The sequence below is a fragment of the Ambystoma mexicanum genome, chromosome 12, assembly GCF_040938575.1.
Source record: "Ambystoma mexicanum isolate Mex_15411 chromosome 12, UKY_AmexF1_1, whole genome shotgun sequence".
In the NCBI taxonomy this organism is placed as follows: Eukaryota; Metazoa; Chordata; class Amphibia; order Caudata; family Ambystomatidae; genus Ambystoma; species Ambystoma mexicanum.
In genome coordinates this window covers 1206605393-1206617724 of record NC_090936.1, presented here as the reverse complement: position 1 = coordinate 1206617724, position 12332 = coordinate 1206605393, and positions in this window count along the sequence as shown.

Below are 12332 nucleotides of genomic sequence, written 5' to 3'. Positions count from 1 at the left end.
CCTGAGTGTACTAGGGTATGTAAGGTTTGGGCTTGAGGGTGCATTGCTTCGCCAAGGCATGGTGGTTGATGTTGGTTGAGAGGGTGGTATTGGGTTCTTAGAGAAGTGAATCGCAGCTCTGGTTCGCCTGAGGTAGATCAGCACACGTAAGATGGAGATTGGTGAGGTCTTCTGTGAGAGCTTCCACTGCTAAGTTTGCAAATGATCTAAAGGCTTTCTTTAAGTGTGGTGTGACTAACGTCAAAGGGACTTGCCATATGGTCCAAATAGTTGAGCATAATTGCAGAGGTCCGACAGAGGGTGGGCAGGCTGGTGATGATTTGGTTAAGGATATTACATTTCCTGTGTGTTGGGTCTTTTATGTGTTGTGTGAGGATTAGAGTGTTGAGAAGGCAGTGGAGATCTTCCTTCATGGACTTGGTCTGTAAATGAGTTGGAAGACGACTGTGTCCATCGGGGAGAGCGGCAAATGGCAGGCTTGGTTTTCAAAAGACGCAAGGGCAATGACACTCAGTTGGTTACATGCCAATGATGCCTTGTGAATGACAGAGAGGCCTCTGCCCATCTTGCTTTGATGTTCTCTTTGTAGAATGCTGTAGCCATTGGGAATTAGGACATCTAGTATGTGGGGTGAAGTGGATGTTCTCCAGGTCTCAGTAATGAAGATGGCCTCCAAGTCGTGTTTGGTGATGAGGGCGGCGATGTCTGATGAGTGATTGATTGCTGATCGGCCTTTGACGAGCATTGGTTTTCGTGTAGTGATAGATGATGGAGTGCTGATGGGGTCTATGGTGAAACGGGTTAGGTTGCTGTGAGGCGGTATCTATGATGTTGCTGGTGAGTGGTGTAGTTGGCGATGATTGGTGATGATGGGCATGGGCTATTGGGAGAGAAGGGTGACACACATATTAGGAAGCGCTTAAATGATATTCGAGGAGCAGAGGTTATGGTCCTGGGTCCTTTCAGTTTGATTAGCTCTAAATAGGAATTGTCCTATTCTTTGTCTGCCCCTCACTTCGGATGCCTAGGCCAGAATTGCCCTGTTATCCAAAAAAGGAAAAGAAGGGTCAGGGCTAATCGTGTAGGTGGAACTTGATTCACAGCACACCAAATAAAGAAGGAAAGATGCTGGAAGGCTGCTGAAGGAGAGAAATAAAAGTTGCAAAACAAGAAGCCAACAAAGAATTAGTAGTGATTGACAGGTGAGTGGGGCTTAGGTCACGTGATCTAGAGCCACTTGCACCAGCAAAGAAACTACACAGGATGCCCTTCAGCAAATCTGATATTGCTTTGAGCATCCCACTCCAGGCCTCTCTGGGTTTGTTCCAGTAGAAGGTTAAAGTTAGTTGAGTCAAGTGCCTCATGTGGACTTTCATGTGAATGTGTTTGGGGGCAGAGCCTACCAGACACTGAACTCTCCTAAGACAGATCCTGCACAGCACGGAGTTGCTCTCTATTATAATTTACCATAAGATGACGTACTGATTAATTATTGTTTCATTAATGTATGAGCTGAGGGTTTGGTAGTGGTCCTGACGGAGACCTATCAGAGGTGTGGAATCCATTGCAAAGAATATAAAGGGTAGGGAGCATGCATACGGGATGGCACATGTTACTGGGCTGGATTACAAGATGATGTCACTCAAGGATTGGCATAACCAATTCAATGTAGGTTTGGCAACCTTGACTACAGACCTTAGGAAGTGTAGGACTGTATCTAAATGCTCTGTGTCAAACACAGCTGATAGCCACAGAGTGCAACCCAGGACAGCAGCGCACTGCGGCCATATTGAGTAGATCCCCCAATCTGAAATGGGAGCACAGTCTGCTCCATCAGAAAGGGGGTTAAGGATTGACACGTGTCCAGTGGGAGAAAGGCCCAAGACTATGGGCCTCATTATGATTCCGGCGGTAACCTAGGCGGTAAAACCGCCTGATTACCACCGGACTCGTATTACCATTCCGCCTCCGTGATTCCCGGAATTACCGGGGCATTACAACCCCGGTTTCCCAGGAATCACGGAGGTGGAATGGTGTTAATCCTCATTCCCATTGAGTCCTATGGGACTCAATGGGAATGGGGGTCATGGAAACACCGGCAGAATCTCATAATGCTGCCGGTGTTTCCTCGTCCGCCTGCAGGTGGGTGGTGTTAAACCCGCCAGGTCAGACCTGGCGGGAACATCACCTCCCGCCTGCAGGAGTTGTGATCACCCGGCATGGAAACAACGCTGGCTGCGGGTTTACCGCCACCGTTGTTTCCATACCGGGCGATTTGTAATGAGGCCCCATGTTTTCTATGATCTTTGAGGACTCGGACATGCCAGCTTTGGGTTGGGGGTTGTTCTGATCATCAGTACATGCAGGGCATGGACTTTGGAAGGGGATGATTAGAGTGTATTTTGGCGTTGCCAAGTGCGTCAATCTGGAAAGAGCTGTTGAATCGTTGCACAAGAAGGTGAGTCCAGGATGCGTGCAGGAGAAGCAGTAGTAGCTGGGGGGCAGGAATAGTTTGCATGTGTGCAGCATCTGCAGGTTTTCTGCCGACGTGCACTGCACCTACCATCACAGGTGCAGGGACGAAGCCACCATCCTGGACGTGACCTCTCCTTGCGAACTGCCACACCAGGAGCTTCTCTGATGACTCTGGGCTTCACATTTCATTTTCTGGACTGAGCAACTCTGATCCTGATTTGCTGGACTTTACCAGTGAAAGGGTGAGGAGAAGCTATTGTACCGGACCTATGCGTAGAGTAGTTTCTCATAAGGAGTATGGCTATGAGGGGAAGGACATGCACAAAACCAGGGAGGAGCACTGCCTTGCAGATTAAAAAGACAACAATTACATTTAGTTTATTGTCTGCTGCAACAAATCCCACTTGTGAAGCCTCATCCACTGCCCCTCCTCCCAGATGTTGACTTCCTGAACCTCTGGCATGCATAAGGATACTTGGTGCAGAATTGCACACACCTGTGGCTCCCTTGAATTACTCCAGGGCCTCCCTTGGCTCTTGGAGGTAGGAAAGACTACCTAGTGTTCTGTGATGGCCATGTGGTCAATGCTCTAACCCCTGGTACACATGCCCATGGTGAAGTGGACCTTTTGCCCCTTGGGTTGCAATCATGCCAACCCACCAGTACCCACGACCTCATTGTACAATTCTGGTAACAATTCTCAAGAGAAGAAACGTTGTCTGGGAACATCACAGCAGGGATCAACATTTCAAATTAGATGCCGGAACACTGCAATTTGCACAAATGAATGGGGCAAGATATCTGTTGCTAGCGTCATAGCCAGGTTATTATCGACAGGGAAGACTTGTGATATTTCTGGCCGTGCTCAAACACTTCCATAACACTGCCATGATGGAATGGGGTCCCACTGCTAATTGTCACTGGGGTGCAGTTTAGTAGAGATTAGTGCTCAACCTCCAGTGCCAAGCATTGATGTAGCTGGAAACATGTTCACAGGTGGTAGTGTCCACTGTGGAGGTGTGTTGCCTTTCGGATGGTACAGGGGGATATCCTCCTCAGATCCATTGACTTCTTCCCATGCCTGTGCCCGGTGCTAATACATACGGAACTGAAGAGATCCGGTACCCACATCTGTCCCGGACTTCCCGCAGCACACCATTTTCCAGAAATAAAATAAAATAATGTGTAAAATAATTCCACACTTGGCTGGCTTTCAGGGTGGCTGAGCAGCACACAGGCAGGGTCTATGTGGGTATGATGGTGCTGGTGGAGGTCTGGATGCAACTTAATGATGTGAGATGCTTTCTGACCTTTGACGGAGGCACTGATTCTGAAAGAAGATGTACACAGGCGGGGGGAGGGCAAGCTCCAATTAATACCTCAGCCTCTGCTTCTGGGGTGTTTTAGTGCTCCTCTTCCACCTCAGTATCTCTGCTTTTGAACATCAATGTTTCTTCCCGGCCGAGCTCTGATGGGGCATCTTTTACCATATCATCATCCATCTCATCATTAATGTCTGACCCGCGAAGAGTGAGAGCAGGGATGTTTTGTCTCATGCCTCTGTTCAGGTACTCCATCTTTCATTCTTCTCTGATCCCCATTTGCAGCCCGCACCTCTGCCCCTGAGATGCTGGAAGGAACTGAAATTGCAACCTTCTCTGTCAGTCTCGGTGGCTGTTCATTGTCATGGTGCAAAGCATGGGCAAGCGTGAATCTTCCACCAGCAGCCCACAGGGTTTCCCAGCTTCTGCCACTCCTCCAAATGATGACACCTCTCTCATCTGCTCAGTGCAAGAGACTGACACTAATTGTTGTGTGACGTGCCTCCCTGAATCTCTGCTGCTCCCTCTTAACAAACTCAGATTAGTGTAACTCTCCCAGAAGCTGCATCAGGGTTTCCCAGCAACTCCCACTCCTCCTCCCAGGTGTCACTCACTTCAAGACACCGACAGATGTGGCACCCCCCTCTCCCCTTGGATCGCTGCAGCCGCCTCCCAGCAAATTCAGTAGTGGGTATTCCTGCTTCCCCAGGAGCCACCTAATAGGGTTGGTCTCATCCACTTGCTTCAACAGTGGGACACTGAAAGGTGTGTTACCTTCCTCTTTGAATCTTTGCTGCTCGCTCCCAGAACAAATCAGGGCAACATGCCACTCCCACAAGCTCCCCTCAGGGTTTCCCAGCTCCGCCCACTTTTCCTGCCAGGTGTCACCCAATGGCGTGTGTCTCATCCATTCACTTCAAGAAATGGACACTGACAGGTTTGTCACAGTGCTCCTCAAATCGTTGTCTTCTGCCCAGTAAAACGAGGAGAGAGCGACGCTCCCACAAGCTAACCTTAGGGAGTCCTAACTTGCCATGCGCCTCCTCCCACGTGCCACCTAATGTCACAGGCCTTGTCCACTCGCTTCAAGAGTCAGGCACTGACTGCTGCCCCATCAATCTCTGCTGCCCCAATCCATGCGAAAATGAGGCAAGTGTAACTCTCCCACAGGCTGTCATCAGGGTTTCATAGCTCCTCCCTCTCTTCTGCCTCAGTTCACCCAGTGGCATGTATCTGTTCCACTCACTTCAAGAGACAGACACGGACTGGTGTGTCACCTACCTCCCTGAATCAGGGCTGCTCCCTCCCAGAAAAGCAGGCGAGCTGAAACTCTTACAAGATGTACTCATGAATTTCCAGCTCCTCCCCCTCCTACCCTGAAGGCATGAGTCTCATCCACTCACCTCAAGAGACGGACACTGACTGGTGTGTGATATATTACTCCCGTAACTCTCTGCCTTCTGTTGACTTGTACCCCTGGCCTTCCTACATCGCTGCTGCTACTCCCAGCAAAATCAGGTAAGTGAGACTCTCCCAAAATTAGCCTTCAAAGTCTCCCGGCCACTCCTCCTCCTCCTCCTTCCAGATGTTACTCCATGCACATCATTCACTCATTTCAAGCGACACAGATCTCTGAAAATGGTGCGTATGTTGTACACCTACTGCTATTCAGTGAAAGTGCCACACAGTGCTGCACAAGGAAAACCAACCCTAAATCCTGATCTCTGATTGGGTCGCAGCCACTTACTACCTCCCTCGACACTTCTTCCAGAAAGTAGTCTAAATATCCCTATCACTTGCCCAAATATCTGAAGCCAGCCTCCATCAACGACCTCCTGCCTCCCTGAAAGCCGCCTGCAACTAAAGGGGAGTGTTCTGGCCATACCTTCCCTGGAGGAACAGCAGATGAACTTTTCAAAAGGTTCACCCAAGGTTAGTTTGCTTTATGTGTTACTTGTTGTGTACTGTAAAGCGCCTTGGATTAAGGTGCTATATAAAATAATAACAATGCAAATACAAATACAAACAACCGAAATGCGGGTGAATGAGTTTGTTCTGGGAAACACCTTGGGGATTAAACACTTGTTTTTGACCCTGTTCGCCTGAACGCACAGCTAATCATTGACTCCTGGTAACCCTGCTGGCATCTGCAACCAGTTTCAGGACCACCTGGTACACATGCTTTATCCCCACTAGGAAGCAACACTGTGGTTACCTCAGCACCTACACAAATGTCCTTTTCCATGCCTGTTTATGTACCTGATGTAGCCCTCCTACCCCCATACCATGAGGGTTGGCTGCCAGATGGTGCATGTACTCAAATGTTCCTCCTATTTTCTCTGTTTGAACTCCTGAAGCAGCCGCCCCCTCCCCAACCATGATGTGTGGCTTTCCTGATTGTGCACTTACACATTTGCTGCTTTCTTACTGCTGTAAAACACTGCATAGTCCGACATCATGTTGCCATGGCTACTGTACTTATTATACTGTAACCAGCGCCTAGATGCCCCTGTGTTTTGTGCACTGAAATAAATGTAAAATAAAATAAAAATATAAATAAGGTTGGTACAGGTAGTCACACATCAGTTCCACCTTTAAATTCCCCCTGCGTAAGGCACTAGATCTCAAGTTATTGCGGAAGTAGGCGGCTGTTTTGATACCGATCAATCTACTTACGATTAGTACCCTAGGGAGTGACGTGGCATTTCTTGATTAGCCAGATTCCAATCTATAGCTCTTGATACAACCTGGAATGTCATCTTCTACTCTTTCAAGAATCCCCGAGGCCAGCACTCATCAAGTCTCTGGCCACCAAAATCCCACTGCACCGCCCGTATTCCGGCCACTGTGTTCCCGGCTCTCTGTGCTTCTGTGTATCACATCTCGCCCAACGCACTGCCTCCACACTCACCTGGTTCCCCAACTTCCTGGCTTATGCAGGGAACAGACTGACCCGCCCGCCTCTGCCTACCGGCTCGGGGCTCTGCCGACCACACAGCACGCCACGTCCGTAGTACCCCAGGGCCGAAAGATTTCAAACATCTAATTTGCCACTTTCTTCTAACTTTCTTCTCTTCTCTGGTTTTCAGCTTTAGCGCCATGCTCATGACACAGTTACTTTGTATCTGCCGACATCTTAACTATGTGCTGGGTGCGGCGACTTCCATGGACCTTCTCTGCAATTCAACTGCCAAAGGTATCTTGCATACATAGAAGAGAGGGGAGCACTACCTCATCCTTCTAGTCCATTGTGTTCTGTCTGTGTTTCCAGAGCATAAGGTTATGGTCACCAGAACAAGAGCCTGTGGATGCCCACAGGGGACCCTCGTGCACTCTTATTGGACTACGACCTTCTCTACATTTCTAAATGAAAGTACTTTCGAAACTAAAGTTCATCAATTACACATTTTTTTAAATACAGTAAATTAAAAAAAGATTTTATTTATTTATGCATTGAATTGTTTTTTCTTAACGTGCCTAATACCACACCTGAATTTGGTTTCTTAATTAGATACAGTATTGCCCCTGTGTCTTGGACAATTCACGTACTTGGAACTAAAGTTACACAGGTTTCCTTGGACCTTTAACATAAACAAGACAATTCCAAATACAAGTATTCGCTACGCACTAGTATCTGCTGTGGTCAGCCCAAATGATTATCCAGTTAGCCAACGTGTTTCGGATTGCACTAAGTCCATCTTCAGGACTTTTGATTTGTCCAATTATGATCTCTTATTATTCAAAAATATATAGGGAACTGTAATTATAATGCGCCCAAAGGCAAGTCACCTATGAGCATCAGAGCATGCAAATCACAAAAAAATCACTGACCTCTATCCCTTGTCTTAGGTTGAAATATCCTGTCAATGGAAACATACATTATTCATGTAGCCGTGGCTACCACCCATACAATCCCAAAGTGCATCCATCAAGAGCTTCTATGTAAAGGCAGGGAAGTTGCTCTGTTTACTCACCTGGCTTCTCGTAGATCTAGCACGCCATGTATTCTGTACCAATGGTTTCCCTGGTATCCCGCTGTGGATGCGACTGCCAGGATAAAGCAACATCCGTTTCAGAGAATATTCCTCAACCCCCATGGTCGTATTCCACTCGTTGTTAGCATAGTCCCCACCATACTGTTTCACCTTAAATGCCATATCCTATCATATACCATTTCATCCCCTCCCATTCTACCGTGAAGGGCATGGCAATTAGAAATCCCACTCGCGAGACTTCCATTTTTGTGTGATTTAGATGCCTTGATACTCATTTGGGTGCATTATAATTACAGTTCCCTATATATGTTTAGGTCAACAGATGAATAATAAGAGATCATAATAGACTCATGAAGGCCAACTCAAAAGCCCTGAAGATGGATATATCACAATATCCGAAACGTGTTGGCTAATTGGATAATCACCTGGGTTGACCACAGCAGAAGTGTTAAATGTACATGATACTAGTGTGTATAGCGAATATGGAATGTTGTTGTTTGTTTCAAAGGTCCAAGGAAACCTCTTTAGTTCCTAGTACATGAACTGTCCAAGACACAGGGCCAATACTGTGTCTAATTAAGATTGATGAATGTGTTTCTTGTAAATTTATTTTATTCAAAAAATGTGTAATTGATAAAGTTTAGTTTCGAAAAGTATTTTCATTTAGAAATGTACAGAAGGACATAGTCCGATATGAATGTACGAGGGTCTCCTGTGGGCAACTACAGGCCCTTGTTTTGCAAAGAGCAGGCCTGCAATCCTTTTGTAGACTTTTATATCCACATCAAAGTGTTTCTCCCACTTCTCATGTTATATTTTCTGACTCTGATAAAGGGGGTAAACTCCATGGTGGAGAAGGATTTCTAGGCACTCTTCTTCAGAAGCTGGAGACCTGACCTCTTTTCGGTGCGACTTAACAGGGATATCCACTTTTTCTACAGAGCACAATCAAGCAAAGGACCAGACATGAAAACTGGCTTTAAAGGAAACAGCAATAAAAGAAATTGGAATTAGGTTAGCATTGATAAAGCCAACAGTTTCGGCTTTTCCATAGGCAGACAATGGACTTCATTATAAGTTTGCTGGTCTGGAAACAAGGGTGCCGGTAAGCTCCCTGGCACCCTTGCTTCTGGACCGGCAAACTACGAGTCTGCCTGCTGGATCTGCTGTGCCCAACAGATCTGACACTGCCGTGGTGCAAGGAAGCACCGTTAACAACGGTGCCGGTGCTCCCGTGTTCCATATTCGGATAGAGTCTTATTGGAATGGGGAACAACATTTTTCCGGTGCCTGACTTTCCGGGATGCCGGGGTTGCAATATTCCGGTGGCACCGGGAAGTCAGGTGCCAGTAAATTATTCAGAGTCTGGCGGCAACCCACCTTTAGCACCGGCAGGGTTACCACCGGACTCGGAATGAGGCTCAACGTACCCATTCCCACATTATTTAAATATAAATTTACATATGGTACAAAAGCATCGAAATTAAATAACTAACCTGCTAATGGTACTGTTTATCTTTTCAGTGCAAAAAAACAATAGGAAAGCTAAGTGCTTTCATTCAGGCCTGTGTTTTCTGGGCTGATGCAACAATTAGAAATCAAGTGTCTGAAAGCACACTCATAACAGGAGCTGCTTAATTGCTGCAATTAACCCGGTAGCCTTTAAACAGCTGCCTTTCCAGCAGACATGTGCGTATCAATTAGCTTAATACGAGAAGAATTTAGACAACACAGAGAATGTGTCACTGGTCATGCTATTAGCATGTATGCATCCCTCCACACATGCCAGATCACATGTGCAAAGCTCACACATACTTGCATTGCCAATAGTTTTGTTTTTTTCTCATGAATAATCCGCACAGATTTCAGAGAAATAAACGACACGCGTAAGTGTGTCTGCGTGGGCTCAGGGCCACAACACCGGTTCTTCTCTTTTGTGAGTTTAAATGAGGTCACATTAACGAGTTTCACATCCATCCTGGGTGTTTAATCGGCAGCACTGGGTGCCTGGGCGCCGGGGATTTATTGGGCTTTCTGTATGTTCCTTATTAAAGAGGCATTTTTAATATGGCTGATTTATTTGTGGGAAGTGTTCATTAATCATACAGCTCGCACATACATGAAACCTAATAGAAGTCTGAATTAGAAAGGGGATTTGATTTTCAGACTTCAGTATGCCAGCCAAAACTGATTGCAGGCGCTACATTTCTTATTCAGAATTCTTCTCAGCCTTGGATGCTGTGCAGGCTACCAATAGAAGCACGATTCATGATACTGTAGCCCATTAAACCCCAGACTTCCTGTTTTAGACTTGAATCGAGTTGCCGTCAGACACAAAGGCAGCCATCATATATAGTGGCCCGGCTTCCACCCAAAACATCCCAGCGGAATCTTGTCCTACTTTCTGTCAGATATTGTAAGCGAATACCACTAATACGGACATTGTAATCATGACAAATATTTAGCACTGATTGGAAAGTTTAAAAAACTATATAATGTGCAAAGTGGGTTCATCGGTCCTTTGGTGTCTGCCTGCAAATTAATACTTCATCAAATGTTTCAGATGCAAATGTTGTTTCCGCGTGCACGCCCTCACGCACTCACACACTCAGATGTCCACAGCCGCATTCCCACGTTAGGACATGCTCAGAAAGGAACACAATGTTGACGCCACAGCCACACACTGAAAACTAAGTAAGTGAGGAGTGCTTGAAAGTCAATCACGCAGTTAGCTTAACAACTGCCTCTTGGGCTCTACACTGACAAGGGACAACACATCTTCGATATAGATCTAGTTTGCGAGGGCATACAATCCATGTCAAATATGGACAGATCCTAAAAAGGTCTTACAACATGAATAATTAAAGATGGTAGGCCTAACCTTCACCATTACTAAAATGCTCCATATCCCTTTCTTTGGAAATTATTCTTAAAGCGGAAGTTCACTCAAAAATGTCATTGGCCCTCATTACGACCCTGGCGGAGAACCATGGTGCAATTTGCACCATGGTCCATGGCGCAAAGCTGCCAACTCCGCCATGGGGGTTGGCGGACTTACCGCCCCATTCCGACCTTGGCGGGGCGGTAAGTCCCCAATCCCCATTTACCCTTCCCCATTCCCATTTTTTCCCCATAGGGTATAATGGGAGTGGGGAAGGCGTTAATTTCGCCACCGTAAATTACGGTGGCGTAATTAACGACAAGTCCCGTAGCGCCATGGATTTTTCCGCCTGCAAAAAGCAGGCGTAAAAATGACCATGGCGCTACGGGAACTCGTAGTCGGGCGGAGAGGTACGCCATGGGTTACGCCGGCGTAAACCCCTTTCCGCCAGGGTCGTAATGAGGGCCATTGTCTTGTTCGTTCAAGCATGTATTTTTAAGCATACTGTAATCGATCTTAAACATTTTTCCTATGCATCTTACCTTAGTTTTTTCCTCGATTTTATACATGGGAAAACAACGACTTGGGCGTAGCACTCGCGGCTGCTGCTCTTGGACCTGTAATGGCTCAGGTCCAGATACACTGTAAGCCTGAGAGACCAGCAGAGGAGCAACTCTTGGCACCATATTGGGGCTCGCAGCAGGACTCGCCAAAGCAGCTTTTAGTACCTATGTAACTATGTGCCAAAACACAAAGGACAGCAACCCACCTGCCCCCACCCCGTGTACCCGGTGGAGACTTCAAAGCGGAGCCACAAGGCCGCTAATAGAGCCCGCTCTCACAGGAAGTAGTAGGGGGAAAGGGGTGTGGAGTACAGGGTCGCCAGCCTGTCTCGGCTAAACACCAAACTTAACACCCAGAGGCAAAACTGGCCTGCCTTAGGTGTTTTGGGGGGAATAAAAGCAACCAACCGGTCGAAGAAATCAAATTTCCTCAGCTGAGTGGTAATCTGCTCTGAGCTCAATCTCTTCTCCTGTATTCCGGTCACCTAACTGCCAGCCTCATGAGGGTCTATTGAAGGCGCGATATACCTTAATTTTTGACCCAGACACAGGCCTCCCTCCCCCTTAGTTTTTGTGAAGCTGTTACCTTGGCTCGGCCCATGTTGGGCTCCTAGAGCCAGGCCTGACCCCAAGGCTCGACCCTGGCTCGGCCCTACCCATGAAATCTCTGGCTCCCCCACCTCTACTTTAAACCACATCCCGGTATACCGACGATAGTACCTGAACCTTATGGGTCTAAACTCATGTCCAAAATCATGTGTTATTGTGAAACATCTAACCATACTGAGGTTTTAGGTACGAAGATGAAGAAGTGCTTGAGAGCTGTAATGGTTTATTGAGAGGCCACCTGCAACACAGGGAGGTCCTTCCCTCCCCACTCAAGGTGTCACGCAACAAACTTTTTAATGGATTCTTTTTTCAGCCCTATCTCCAATTCATCTAATACCTCTTAAATCCCTCCCCCTGAGCGACCAATGAGCCAAGAATCAGGGTGATTTAGTGGTTTGTTTTTCAAATCCCTCCCTAATTTAGTCTGGGATGGGGAAGTGTGACATAAAAATTAGGATGATTGAAGGATTTTGGATTACAGACCCGC